The sequence below is a fragment of the Camelus ferus genome, chromosome 9 (genome assembly GCF_009834535.1).
Source record: "Camelus ferus isolate YT-003-E chromosome 9, BCGSAC_Cfer_1.0, whole genome shotgun sequence".
Taxonomy (NCBI): Eukaryota; Metazoa; Chordata; class Mammalia; order Artiodactyla; family Camelidae; genus Camelus; species Camelus ferus.
In genome coordinates, this window is record NC_045704.1 from 22,131,193 (window position 1) to 22,146,460 (window position 15,268).

The 15,268-nt window shown below is 43.9% G+C and overlaps 1 protein-coding gene across 1 annotated transcript in view; it reads right to left on the bottom strand.

The window, feature by feature from the left end:
* Window positions 1–15,268, bottom strand: part of ZNF30 (zinc finger protein 30) — a 92,359-nt gene that overhangs the window by 49,554 nt on the left and 27,537 nt on the right. Inside the window, exons 4-6 of the mRNA XM_032488060.1 lie at window positions 7,110–7,383; window positions 3,061–3,156; window positions 1,173–1,828 (exon numbers count right to left, since the gene is read on the bottom strand). The gene's annotated coding sequence lies outside the window, so the exon portion shown is untranslated. The remainder of the gene's footprint in view (window positions 1–1,172; window positions 1,829–3,060; window positions 3,157–7,109; window positions 7,384–15,268) is intronic.

Genomic DNA, 15,268 nt, shown 5'->3' on the forward strand with positions numbered 1-15,268 from the left:
AAATTACAGCCTAGGGGCCAAATTTGGCTCATAGCCTGTTTTTGTAAGGCTAGTAAGCTAAGAATTGTGTTAACATTTTTAAAGGGCTGTAAAAATTTTAAGAGAAAACAAAGAATATGTGATAGAGATTATATGTGAGCCACCAACTTTGTATTATTTACTATCTGGCCCTTTACAGAGAAAATTTGCAACTACTGTTTTATAACTTTCTGTGTACAGGTCTTGCTTAGCTTTTGCTAATTTATTCCTAAGTGTTTTATGGGATTTGTAAATGTTACTTTAAATGGTGTCTTTTAAGTAGTTTGTAGTAGTACACAGAAAATACATATCTTTCTTTCTGTCTATCTTTCTAGCTAGCTAGCTATCAATCATTAACCAAGATTTCAGAAATGGAGAAAGACCTGGTTGAAATAAAGAGGCTTTTATTGGGGTTTGTTAGGACTGCAGCCCAGGAGACACAGATTCAGGAAGCACTTGAGTTGTGTTCCATTGGACTGAAAAATGGGGAGGTTTAAAAGGCAAAAAAAAAAAAAAAAAAAAGTAAGGTTACATAAATCACTTGTCAAGAATTAGGATTGGGGCTGGAGATAAGTAAGGATGTTTGTAAAACCAGGACTGGTTGAGGTCTGAAATGATTACATAGCTGTGAAGGCAGGAACTCTGAAACTAAAGATTGCAGTTAGCAGCTGTTGGCAGATATTGTTTTGAAAGAGGCTAGCGGTGTCCTTGAGTCTGATACAGCTCAGAGAAAATTCAGCTTCTCAGCCATGCAGGAGAGTGTCTGAAACCATATCTACCATGGCTCCATTTTGGATGCCTGGACCATCATTACTCCATTTTGATTTTTAAATGATCTTAAACATGTCTTCACCTGCAACTGTGCTATAATTGCATGTTTGTTCCAGGAGTTTTACATGATTATTCTTTTGGATTTTCTACACAGATGATCATGTCATCTGTGAACAAAGACAGTTTTATATCTTCCTTCTCAATCTGTATACCTTCTATTTTATTTTGTCATCTTACTGCGTTAACTAGTACTTCAGTACGATGTTGAAAAGGAGTGGTGAGAGGGGACATCCTTGCCTTCTTCCTGATCTTAGCAGGGAAACTTCAAGTTTCTCACCATTAAATATGTTGCTACCTTTAGGTTTTTTGTAGTTACTCTTTACCTGGTTGAGGAAATTCCTTTCGATTCCTAGTTTACTGAGAGTTCTTATCATGCATGGGTGTTGGAGTTGGTCAAATGCTTCTTCTGCATCTATTGACGTGATCATGTGATCATGTGTTTTCTTTTTTAGCCTGTTGGTATGATGGATTATATTACTTGATTTTCGTCTTGCTGCTGGACTGGTTGCTGCCTTCTCTGCTGTCACCACCTCTGCTGCTGCTGCTCTGCTGCCACTTCCCTTGCTCTGCCGCCTGCTCCAGTCCAATCTCCCCACTTTTGGGTGCACAGATGGATGGAGCTCTCAGATGTCCTGGTATGCTGTGCAGAAGCTTTTTTTTTTTCAGTCATGGAGATCTGATTAGTTGTAAATCAAAGGGAAGAGAAAAAGAGAACAACTCATATTACCATGGTGCTGATGTCCCTCCTTCAAATGCTTTGTCTTTCAAGGCTGGGAGAAATCCCACTTGGTCATGGTGTGTAATATTTTATATATATTGTTGGATTTGATTTGCTAATATTTCACTGAGGATTTTTAGATCTATGTTCATGACACATACTATTCTGTAGTTTTCTTGTAATTGCAGTCTGGTTTTGGTGTTAGGGTAATGCTGACGTCACAGAGTGAGTTGGCGAAGTCCTTCTCTCTGCTTCTGTCTTCTAAAATAGATTGTAGAAAAACTGATATAATTTCTTCCTTAAAAATCTGGTAGAATTCCCAGTGAACCCCTCTGGACTTGGAGCTTTGTGTTTTGCAAGGTTGTTAACTATTAAAACAATTTCCTGAACAGACAGAGGCTTATTCAGATTGTCTGTTTCTTCTTGTGTGAGTTTTGGCAAATTGTGTCTTTCAAACAATTGGTCCATTTCATCTAGGTTATCAAATATGTGGGCATAGAGTTGTTCACAGCATTCTTTTATTATCCTTTTAATGACCACGAGATCTTAATGATGTTTCCTCTTTCATCTCTGATATGTCACTGTGGAGGCCTCCCTGTGACTGAGTCCCCACAGAGTTTTTAACCGTCAGACTTGTCCACACTGAGCTTCCAGAAATTTGTCAATTACAATCCAGGTTTTTCTTCTCTAGCACTGGTTTCCACAGTGGTTTCTTCTCGTGAGTCTCTGATCTGGTAAGCTGTGACTCCCTGTATTCACCTGTCTCTCCAGTCTTGAGGGCAGCAGTTTGCCCTGTGTCCTCACCCTTTTCCCAGATGGAAGAAGAGTTGTTGACTTTTCAGTCTGTTCAGCTTTTTCCATGTTAGGGCAGACTGGCAACTTACAAGCTCCTTAAATGTGGAAATGGAAGTCCCCTCATTTTCTTTTTGGGGAGGAGTTTCTGAGGAACTGGTATTAATTCTTAGTTTTATGTTCTTATCTGCTCCCATATCCCTACTAATACACCCTCCAGCTTTAACTTTAATATAGTCATCTGAATCCCCCACTGTATTGTAAATTCCTTTGGGGCAAGAAGTGTCTTTCCATTCTATATCATTAGACATTTATTCAGGGATGATAGCACAATGTCTAGTATAGAATCATCACTGAATAAACATTTAATAAAATAATACATAAAGGCTGAGGAAAATGCTTTTCTTTTTCTATTTCTTCCACCTTCAGAGAGTTTTTATAACATATGAATTTTCTTAGAAAAGACTATTTTCAAGAATTAAGTCTAATGGAGACAGCAAGACTCTACAGTAGCCAGATCCGGGTGAAGTTATAACTACTGTGATTTGCTATTTTAGGTGTTTAGAGTAATGCCAATTATTTTCCCAAATAGGCGTTACCCAGTAATTTCTAGGAAAAGAAGATCTTTCCTGATTTTTTATGAGCATGAAATCATTTCTAATATAATATGTGACATCATAGACCTAATACTCAATACTTACAAAGCAGTTGTGAGCCTTTTCTTCCTTTGTTCCTCTAGATGTCACGTCTGTCCTCTCTGCTCGAGTTATGAATGTGTGGGGATGATTTGCCTAAGTCTAAATTGAAGAGAAAGGTACAAGTGAGACATTTAATTATTTTTAAAAGGCCAATATTGTTAAGTTGTGTTTCCCTCACACACATTAGGGATGATCTGACCTACAGTGAAATCAGAGCAATGGAAGAGGAGCACAGAGGAAAGAGGCAAGAGGGAATCACCATCTCTCCTCTGAGTGTGACTTCTTCACCTCCTCTCTCCTCACTTTCCCTTACAGCTAAAATATGGAGATTTCAGATATCAGCATGTACAATTGTGAAGTGTGGCTACACCACACCCTATTTTAAATATATACAATAATTTCATATATAATATAAACTTTACATATAATATATAAAATATAAATATATAACATTTTATATATATATATTCTTGTTCATGTTAATTGATGCTCTGCTCATACATCTTTGTTCTTTTACTCAACTGTGGAGGAAAAATTGACTTGTATGAGTGGTGATGTGTTGAGCCTGATTTGACTTTTCCAAGTTTGGTACTTTGTCAAATAGGAGGCAGTAGAACCATACTATATATGTATGAGTAAATCTGGGTAAGGAAGAAAAGGACCCATTGAAGCAAATGGGTAAGGCAAGGGGACAGCTTTTAGCAGCAAGGGGTACTATCCATCAAATTCTAGAGGAAAACTAGACCATAGCTTGAGTCTCCCAGGCTAAAAGTTGAAGCCAGGGATGGAATGGTTGATACTTACTAATCTCTATCTTCTTTTCTACAGTGGAGCTTCTCACGGCAGGTGTGTTGACTTCTGACCAGCCTCATCTGAAACCACACCTTTTTACACATACATAAACACCCTGTGGTGTTGGGCCTCCAGCTTACTCTACGAGGACATAGGGCAGGTTAAATTTGTTTGACATAACTAGAAGGGGCTGAGCCTCTTTCCAGAAGAGCAAGGCTCATTCTTGGCAATTAGTGGTCACCCACCATTTGTGGATGGCTTTTGCTTATAGTTGCTGAGACATTGTTTCTTCCAGTAGAAGAAAATGAATGGGTTGGCAACCCAACACTTCTGTCTCCAAAGAAAGCTGGGCAGGTGACAAAGCTGCCCCAAGGTGAGATTGCTGCTTGCTGTGCCCATGTCAGAGCTACATTTGCTCTGAAAAATAGCAGCAAAAGTGCTGAAATGTAGATATCTCTTTAGTGGTGTTCATTACTCCACTTCAAAGGAGGTATTCTGTCTGGATAGGCCCCAGGTGTTCTCAGTGATGGTGAAAATAGAAGTGTCTTCCTAAAAGTGTATGGTGTTGTCCCATGAGACTGCAACAATGTGGTCTGACCATGAGCCCCAGCCATTCTGAATGATGGTGGGAACTTAAATATCCAGAAGCACAAGAATGGCGCTGCCTTCTCCCGTTGTAGCGGCTGTGCTCTGGAGTGTGTGCCCAGGTGCTCTGACAGTAGCATTTCTAATCACAGTTATGGCTAGCTCTCAGACAGCAAACGATGTGCTCTGGCCAGATGTCTGATGGATGGCAGGAACAGAAGTATCTCCTGGCATGCATTTCTTCTCACTGGTGCAGGCTTCTCCAGTAATAACGGTTTTCTCTGATTAGGTGGCCCCCAAGTGTTCAGATCAGACGCAGAAAGAGAAGACTCCAAACACGGTTATGGTATTGGCCCTTCCCATTGCAAAAATGTGCTCTGTTCAGGTGGGATCCAGGAGCTCTGACTGTAGGTAGGAACATAATGGCCGCAAACCACAGGTGAGGTGCTTGCCCCTCCGAGCTATAGACTGTAGGCACAAAAAGGGGTATCTCCAGCACAGATGTGGTTCTCTTTCCTTAATGGCAACAGATGTACCCTGGCTGAATGGTCCCAGGCAATCTGAACAGAAGGAGGAACAGAAGTGTCTGCTGGCACATGTCCTTTCTCAGTGATGCTGTCTCCTCCAGTAGTAGTAGGTGTTTGGTTGGGCTGATTCTCGGTGCTCTTATTATAGGTAGGAAGGAAAGTGTTTCCCAGGACAGATTTGCTCTCAGTAGTGCTGGCCTCTCCAGTTGTAACAGGGGTGCGATAGGCTGTCAGGACCCTGGTACTCAGGTCTAAGCCTTCCCCAGTATGAGCTGTGTGCTGAGCATCCCATGTGGCCTTGCTCCAAAGCTGAGTGTTGCACCATGGAGCTGGGACTTGAGACATGCACAGTGACCTCAAAGCTGCCACTACCCATGGGTGCTGAAGATCCCATAAATGCAAATGGGTCTGGAGTGGTATTGGCAAAAGGTGAGAGGCAGTTCTCAGCGCTGTGCATGTTGGTGGTAACTCCAGAACAAGAGAGAGTGGCTGGGCCAATGGTTGGCTGGCTGGGTGCTGACAGGGATGCCAAAGTTGGAAGATGGGGATGTCAAGACTCCTAAAAGCTGACTGAGTTGTGCTGCTTCTGGGTCCAAGTTTGCAGTAGAGGTTATGTATGGAAAGTATGGAGGTTTTACTGGGGCTGCCAAGTTTTCCAAAAGGTAAGGGCTATTACAGCAGTCAAGAGGAGGCAAGGAGACAAAAGACTGGGGATTGGGTGTGGTATCCATATTGATTTCATCAGAGTCAAAGACAGGCTTGGATGCCACGTCTGAAGAGGTGCTGGTTATTGGAGTGAGGCAAATGCAGAATCAGTGGTAGATGAGCCAGAAAAGACAGGGACAAAGGGGAGAGCGGCTTCCTTTTGCCATCCATGTAGGCTCCCAAATGTCAGCTAAAGAATGGTTCTGCCCCAAAGGGGAAGTTGAAAGTTCAGGTAGGGCTGCTGACCATTAAAGCAGGTAGGCTAGTGGTGACCATGGCCTTTGCAGGGATATCTGCTCCACATTGGGGCAGACCTGGTAAAACGTGAGGGAGCTCACACTGGATCCTGGGGGAGACCTGAAGATGAAAGCCTGGGGAGGCAGAGTGGTGTCCACGTCAGCTAGACCAAAGTCCAAAGCACCCTAGAAGCTCTAGTCTGCACACGGGCTAATTGAGGTGGAGGCAGTGCCTGCAGAAGCAGTGAGGGGCTGGCTGGTGAAGTCAGGGACATTGGTGAAAGGGACTTGAAGAGGAGTCTAAAAAAAGAGAGAAGAACCCACACACACAGGTATAGGTGATTTGGTTCTATAGAAGGTAGGCTTTAAGGGGCGGAATGAGGGGCTAGGAGGTGTGGTGAGAGAAGTACAAGATCCTGCAATTATGACAGGGAATGGAATGCAGAGGGCCTCTATTCATTCTCATTAATAAGTGGAACCCCAAATATGGGTTGGAATCCAAAGTAAGAAACAGCAGGAAAAGCAAAAGAAGGAGAGTTAGAAACTGTGCATCTCACGTCATGACCGATATCTGGTATAGGGGATGGGTACAGGGGCAGACAGGTCAGTCAGATCAGTGACTGCTAATCTGATGGTCTCTGGAATCTGCCAGGGGAAGGTGGCCGGTCGCCATGTAACTGCAGTCCCCACAAAAAACACGGAGAAAGAATGGGCAGGCTGAGTGGTACTGCTGTTTGACGTGGCCTCAGTTTTATCCTCCAGCCTTGTGGTTCCATTGGGTCTGTGTTCTTCCCCAAGCCCAGGTCCTTAGCAATGACTGTACAAGGAAGGTAGGAGGTTGAGGCAGCTCCTCCTGACCTCACCACAGTGGCGGTACCATCAGCAAGTGGCAGCAATAGCGACACTGAAACTTTCTGTTTACAGAGCCCACAACTGCCAGATGTGGGTGGAGAATTTCTCCTTGACAAAGTATCTGAAAGCCTTCCTCTCTGAGTCTTCTTCTTTGACTTTAATAAGGCTGAAGAGCTGAGTCAATGGTCTTCATCAAGCTCTTTCCTTAACGTCTCTGGCTATAGGAAGCAGAATATAGCTGGGCCAGACAGCTGGGTCGCCCCTGCAAAGAGGCAGGAACCCCCAGCAGGGCAGTATGAGCTAGTGATGAGATGGCCTTTGGTGAATGAGCTCATAGATGTCTGTGGTTTCTTACCTAAGCTATCTTCCTGGAAGAGAGGTTTCCTTTTAGAGGCCCAGGGCTGCTCCCAATTATGTGACAACTTCATTTGTCATCAGGAACCTAGGTGCTATGGGGCCCCTTTCACTGGTATGGGGGCCCCTTTTCTGGTAGTCTTGCCTTTCGGACACTTCTTGACTGCCTTCCTCCTTAGATATCCTTTTCTTCCACACTCCTTGTTTCTTCAGCTCAGACTCCTTTAAGTGAGGATCTGGAGGGTGATTGGCTGGCTCAGGCCTTATAGAGGTGCCTAATCAGGTGACAGAGCAGGAGGTGAGTCAGTTTGTGCCCCTACAGGGGAATCATCCCTATTCCTCAGTGGCTAGACACTTTGACAGCAGTGGCTTCTTCAGAGAGCCCCTCAGGACCCTCAGAGAGGAGCACTCAGGCTGCCTGATCTGATACTGCCTCTTAGGGTACATAACACTGAGGCACAAAGGCTCTGGATCCATGTAGAACCACCTGGGAAAAGGGCCAAGAGAGGTGCAGGGACAGTGGGGGTGATCTCAGCCAGGAGGGAAACACAGGTGTAACCAGAGGTACGGACAGGGCAGGAGTAAAGCCTGCTGAGGAAGTTGCCCGCTAGGGGTGGTGGGTGCGTTGTCTGATCCTAGGCGCACGGGGTGCAACTTGGAAGCTCTGTTAGTTCCCTACTCCTCCAGGGTGAACCATGTACCGTTCAGCCTGATGCTTGTGGCACAGCACTGGAACACGTGACAGAGAAAGCGCACCGGCTAAGTGTGAACCAGTGAATGACCAGAGGAAAAAGTGCCAAAGACAAAGGCGAGACCCAGAGGCCAAACCCCTACAGGACTTTCTAGTGCTTTCTGACTTTCTGCTGGTGGTCACAAGTCCTTGGCACCAGATGGGCCTGGTGGTTTGATGAGACTGTTCAATACTGTGAATTTCAAGAGCCTGCATATCTGTCATCCATCCCCAGGTCACCTTGTCTGCAGGCACCTCAGCGCCTGACGAGGGCAGGAGCACAGGCAGCCTGTGCTTGGGGGTCCGGCCCTTTCCTCTATCGTCACTAGAGGGCTGAGCCCGCTCAAAGCCAGAGCAGGAGAGCAACCTAGATCCTGCCAGGGTGGGGCCTAGCTTGTGGGAGGTTGGGGTAGAGAGACAGAGGTCGGGGAGACTGGGGCTCCGCCCTGTCTCACATGGTTCCTGTGTGCCCAGCCAGTGTGGGATGGCTGCGGCAGGGCACGTGCTGGGGGCAGGGTGGGTTGGGGTGTGAATCTACCCTAGCCTCTTCCTTTCAGGCAACCACCAGAGATGCTCCCACTTAACTCCTGCAACCTACCCCACCCCCTCCATGCTGGTAGGTCAAGGCTCAGAACACCACCTCCTCAAGGCCACTCCAGGTCCTCTCCAGTTCCAGGTGGGCCTTTTTTGCAGCCACCCTGGAAAGGCAAGTATCACGAGCATCACCAGCTGGACTATGAAGTTTTCTGATGTAGAGAGAGGGATACTACATCACAACACATCCTTTCCCACTAGGCAGTTTCTCTTTGCCTGTTTTTACAAATTTGGCAAAACAGCATTTAAGCCTTAGGACATTCCCTGAGTCACACAGGTGGTAGTGGCCCAGCCAGAATTTGAACCCAGGCTGTCTGATTCCAAAGCTCATGTATTTAACCTCCTCAACAGGTACACATCATGTATTACCATTTTTGAAACTTAGCACAATTACATACCAGTAATGAAAACAGTCACTGCCTATGAGGAGGTCTTTGGCTTAATTCCTAAGTCAACTATCAGTCACACCAGGCTCTAGTCTCTCAGAAGATGTAGGACAGGGACTGCCAATTGGTAACACACCCCTATCAGGCAAGTCTCTTCAACATGAGCCTTGCTGCTGCACCACGCAGCTGTGAAAGATGCACCAGGTGGGTGCAGGAGCCTCCTTGGTCACCTACCAGCCTTATGCCCCAAGGGCACCAATGACTCTTGTAAAAAGTCCACAGAACAGCTTTCAGGGTCTTGGCCGAAATGAACAGCGTACTAACGTTCCTCGTCCATGCAGAGTATGGTACAACTTTCCCTGTATTTCGATCGTATGAAAAAAATTTTTTCTCAGATAGTGTTTTGTAGCAGGTTCTACAAATTACAGCTTATGGGTCAGATTTGGCCCACAGCCTGTTCTTGTTATCGCAGTGAGCTTCAAATGGTATTAACATTTTAAAAATATTGTGAAAACAAAACAGAAAAACAGAATATGCGCCAGAGACCATGCATAAACTGCAAAGCCTGCAATATTCCCTATCTGGTCCTTTACAGCAAAAGATTGCCAGCCCCTGTTTTGTAGCTCTGAGTGCACAGGTACAGTATTTGCTAATTTATTCCTTAGGACTTCATGATCTTTAAAAAATGCTATTGTAAATGGTATCTTCTAAATCTTAGTTTTTGGTTGTTTATTGGCAGTATACAGAAATACAGTTGGTTTTTATGTATCGATTTTGTACACTGGAACCTTGCTAAATTCACTCTGTACTTCTGGTAGCATCTCTGTAGATTTCTGTTGACTTTCTACATACACATTCTTGTTTCTGTGAGTAAAGAAATTTGTACCTGTTTTTTAAAAATGTGTATGCGATTTATTTCTTTTGATTACGTTTACATTTTCTCTGACAGGCAGTAAAATATTGAATACCAGTGGAGACAATGGACATGCTCTCCAGTTCCAGATCTTAGGGGAAAAGTGTTCAGTATTCTGTTTGCTGGAAGTTTTTCATGTATTTGCTTCATCACAAAGAAAATTCCTCCAAGTTCTATTTTGCTGAGAGATTTTTTGGAAAGGGGTGTTGAATTTGGTCAGTTACTCTGCACATAGATTTGAGATAATCTTATGGCTTTTCTCCTTTATTCTTCCGGTATGGTGAATTACATTCTTTTCTGAATGTTAAACCAACCTTGATTCCTGAGACAAACTCCACTCAAAGAGGTGGTCGTGCTAGATCATCCTCTTATATTTGGTTGGATTTGATTTCCTAAAATTTCATTAAGGATTTTTATGTCTATGCTCCTGAGGAATATTAATTTTTACACTTCTGTAGTACGTTTTCATGTAATTAGGGTAATGCTGGCCTGACGGAATGAGTTAGGAAAATGTTTCCTCCTTTTCAGAAAGAGTTTGTGTAGCATTGGTAAAATACCTTATTTTTTGATAGAATTCATGGGAAAACTACACAGAAGTGAAATTTTCTTCATGAAGAGGTGTTCATAGTCACTTGTTATCCCTATAATGTCTATCAAATCTGTAGTGAGGTCCCTGCTTATACCTGATACCGGTAATTTCAGTTTTCTCTTTTTATTTTTTGATCAGTCTTTCTAGAGGTTTGTTAATTACTCCTTTCAAAGTCCATTCTTATTCCTAGTGTTAAATTTCTCTGCTGTATATTTTCTGTTTCTATTATGTTTTGCATTTTAAAATTTCTACCCACTTGGATTTAAGTTATTCTTCTCTTTCTATATTCTTATAATGGAAAATTAAATCATTGTTTTAAAAATATTTATTAAAAAAACTTTTTTATAGTCCTATTTGGTGTGAAAAAAGTCCAGCACTTCCTGACAGACAAAACTGGGCCTAGACTACCTAGCTGTTTATGTAGTACATCTCTGCGGTCTCCAGGAACTTCTTCAGGTAGATCATGTATCTTTTTATGGCCAGCAGTTAATCCATGGTGGCGTTCTGGAGCCGGAACTGCTCATTCAGGATGTCAATGTTGAAAGTCTTGTCCCAGATGATGGGAGCCAGCCAAGGGGTCACAAGAAGGACATCTCTCCTAGGAGGCATTAGCACATGTGGCTGGGGATACACCATGCTTGATAATTTTGCACTTTGCAGGTGGTGGCGTTCTCTCACAGTCACGCTTGCCCCAGCCTGGATGCTTTCCAGCTTCTGGCTTCTGGGCTTCAGGTAACAATAGCCACAGATAGTCATGACGAAAGCTGTTAGGAGAAGAAAGTTCAGTTGACGAAGTGAGCAGCATTTTTGCATCCTAGCCAATCACTGTAGTGTCAGGGCCATGCCCACATGACAGAATTATGGCACCTCTGGTCTCCTCCAGGATATGAGGGTTGCTCCCCTCGGTGGTCTCCCAAAGGCAGGGTGAGGCTGAACAACCCCCACTCCCTGCTCAGTATTCCAGCAGCCCTGTCTCTCCTGAGGCCTGACCCCACTGCAAGGGGGCACCTGGGCACAAGGGCTTTCTGGGGTGCCCTACAGAGAAAGATCGGTTCCAAGTAGAACTTCTATAGTGTCTGAGGTGCTGTCAGAGTAACCAGGAGTAAGGAATTAGTCAACAGACAGCTGGAACTTAAGGACCTGTGTGCAGGAGAGAGTCAGGGCACCTGAAGCAGATCAGGGGACTGGTTCAAGGGAGTCCATTGAATAGGTCAAGGGCAGAGATTGCAATGAAAGTGGGGCAGGGCAGCAGCCACCAGAGAGCCTGACCAGGGGGTCAGGACTTGTTCTCTGGCCTTCCCTTGACACCTCCTAGCCATGAGCTAAATACTGGGTTTCCTGAAAAGTCCATAAAATCAAGATCCGACTGTCTTCATGATCATATTCTTACAGGCTAACAACGGCCAGTCTTCGGGAGCCCTGATTTGGGAGCCATGATCTGGGTAGAGGGGACAGAAGATCTACAGATCAAGGATTGTTTTCCTTTATTCCCTTAATAATTACTTAAAAACCACTGAGGACTAACTTTTTAGGTCCAGCCTTATGCTGTTTTTAGGTTTTGGCTGCTAATCTTACAGTGCATTATCTTGTTGAATCATTACAAATCTGTAATATTATATTATCCTCATTGTACAGATGGAGAAACAGGCTCAGAGAGGGTGGTCCTGGTCCACAATCACATGGCAGCCAGACTCCAAATACCCAAGATGAGAATCAGAGTGAATCCTCTCTTGATTGTCCCCAGAGATGGCAGGAATAAAGCCCTGTTTCATCTAAAAGCACCAGAGAGGAGAGAAGTATAAAGCCGATGAACAAGTAATTGTGGCATGTTCTATTGCATCCCACACTCATTTCCAGATTCCCACAGATTAATCCTGAGTACTGGCAAGACCTCCTCAGCAGCTTCATTCTGTTCTTTCCCAGTCTCCCCCCTACCCCACAATTCCAAAAGGGTGACCCTTCTTTCTTTTTTTGCTCTATTGGAGGGAGCTTTACCAGAACTTCTCCAACACACCTTAAAATACTCTTATGATTCAGGAGATTGCGACGGATCTATGGTTAGCAGCTCAGATCCAGGAGCCACTCTTCAAGCAAGACTGGAGGCCCCTCCCTAGGAAGCTCCAGTGTGGCTTGATGTTTCTTTTATCCTTTAAGGCTTCACCAGGTTTCCAAACTTCCTTTTTGAAGAATAAAATTGTACTCAAATACTCTGTGTTAATGGAGCCATTCTTGCAAGAGTCCCAAGGAAGCCACTTGACTGATACTAAGTAGACTCAGCAAGCTGCCATGTCCAGGTGTCTGACTGGAGGGTTCCAGCAATGAAAGTCTTGCAATCATTGAGAGAGTGCTTACCCCATGAACTGGAGATTGGGCATTCTGGAGGGGGTTGTGGTACAGTGGGGCACAGTCTCCACCTGTGACTTTTGACTGGGATTGGGTTTGAATGCCCTCAGGATGCTGTTTCATCACTGAACTAAGTGGTCATTTGGTAGCATTGGGGGGAAAGACAACAACACAGCAGCCTGATTGAGCATTTCTGCAGATCAGAAGCAATAGTCACCTAACATGCCTACTACATTTCAGTCTCCTAGCAACCTTGAGAGATGGAAGTAATCATCCTAGTGTTATAGATGAAGAAATTGAGGTTCAGTGTGGTAAAGTGTATGCCAAAGTCATATAGATGCTGGCCAGCAGAATCCCACTGCTCACTGCTGGGGAGACAGGCTTGGTTAACTCACCATGTGTCTATGCACATATTACAGTCATTTTCTCTGAATCCCATCTAAGGAATGGGAACAACACCTCCCTTATATATTAAACATAATTATTTTACATGATAATGCCAATATCTGAAGTATTTAGGAAACTGACTTTTTTTTCTTTTTCTTCTGCTGACTCTTGTTCATAGTACCTTATTTCACTGTGTGTTTTGTGTTTTAAAAGTTTTTTGAGTTCTTGTCATTGAAGAATTCTTTGGTAATTCTTGGAGATTTCTCTTGAGGCTGGATTAAGAGAGATTTCTTCCAGATTTTATACATATGCTTCTGTCAGATGATTACAAAACCAGGATCATCTTAAACTGAATTCTTAGCTTGAGGGTTTTTTTCTTCCTCCTAGCTTAATCTATATTCAGATTCCAAATTCAGTTGAAGTCCTACTGGTAGTTATGAATTTTCAGGGTAAATGATCTCCACTATACTTAACACTAGTTATGAAACAGATACAGTTGGGGGTTTTTTGTCTCTTATTTTCTTCAGTTTATTCTTAGATTAAAGGTATTGCATGTTGGGTATAGAACTTCATTAGATGTTACATTATTAGATTCTCTACCTTGATGGGGTCCTGAGATGTCTGGTGCTACCCATACCCCATTAGTTAATGCAAACTAAAGGTCAATTTTCCTGGAGCTTGACAAATTCCTTCATGGTAGAAGTCATCTTACCTCTGTGGGTTCCTGCTTTCATTTAGATTTTGACCTCCTTTCTATATTTCTTAACTTGTACTCAAAACACAGAGAACATCAATTACTAACTTTAATAGTTTTCAATGGGAACAATATTCAAGGTAATCAGATCTTCAGAACACTGAAATCCAAATTCAGCATTCGACACTCTTATGTTTTCACTGTAGATAAGCATAACTTTGTGACTAATAATAATTTTCTTCCCTTTATTTTCTTATCTCACTGAGCTGTTAGTAATTTATTATAAAATTGATTAGAAACAGTGATGCCAGCATCTTACTTTGTTTCAAATTTCAAAAGGACTGCTAACATTTTGAGATTCAATAACAAGATGGTGGAGTGGTAGGACCCCGAGCTTGCCTCTCCTCGTGACTACAACAAAACCACAACTGAATTGCTAAACAACCATAGAAAAAAGACTGGAACCTAGCAAAAAATATCTTCTGCAACTGGAAACATAAAGAGGGAACCACAGCAGGACAGCAGGAGGGGTGTACTCGTGATACAATTGGGCCCCATACCCCTGGGGTGGGCGACCCACAAGCTGAAGATTTGTTAAGTCACAGAGGCCCTCCCATAGGAGTGAGAGCTCTAAGCCCCACGTCAGGCTCCCCAACTCAGGTCCTGGCATTGGGAAGAGAAGGAGACCCCAGGACATCTGGTTTTGAAGGCCAGGGGGGCTTGGCTCTGGGAGCCTCATAGGACTGGGGCAATGGAGACTCTATTCACTTGAGAAGCGTACACGGAAACTCACATGCACCAGGTCCAAGGACAGAGGCAGTGATTTCATAAGAACTTGGGCCAGACCTGCCTGCTGGATTTGGAGGGTCTCCTGGGGACGTGGGGGACGGCTGTAGCTCACACAGGGGACGTAAAAGCTGGTGATGGACATTCCAGGGATGTTAATCTACATGAGCTTTCCTGGAGGCTGACATCTTGATTGGCTCATTAGCACTAGGACCTATCCCCACCCAACAGCCTGTAGGGAGCCTCAGGCCAAACAACGTACAGGGTGGGAACACAGCCACAACCATCAGCAGACTTCCTAAGACACAAAGGCCTCTAGACACAGCCCTACCCACCAGAGGTCTAGGACCAAGCTTCACCCAGCAGTGGGCAGGCACTGGTTCCTCCTGCCAGGAAACCTGCATAAGCTTCTAGTCCAGCCTCTTCCACCAGAGGCAGATACTGGAAATAAGAAAACAATAATCCCAAAGCCTGTGGAAGGAATCCACAAACACATAGAAAGATAGACTATGTGAGGTAGCAAAGGAGTATCTCCCAGGCCAAGGCACAAGATAAAATCCCAGAAGAAGAAATAAGTGATGAGGAGATAGGTAACTTGTCTAAGAAAGAGTTTAAAGTAATGATGGCCAAGATGTTCATAGAATTCAAGAGTGGTATAGATGAACAGAGTGAAGTTTTTAGCCAAGGGTTGGAAAATATAAAGAATATCCAAAGAGTTGAAGAGTAAAATTACTGAAA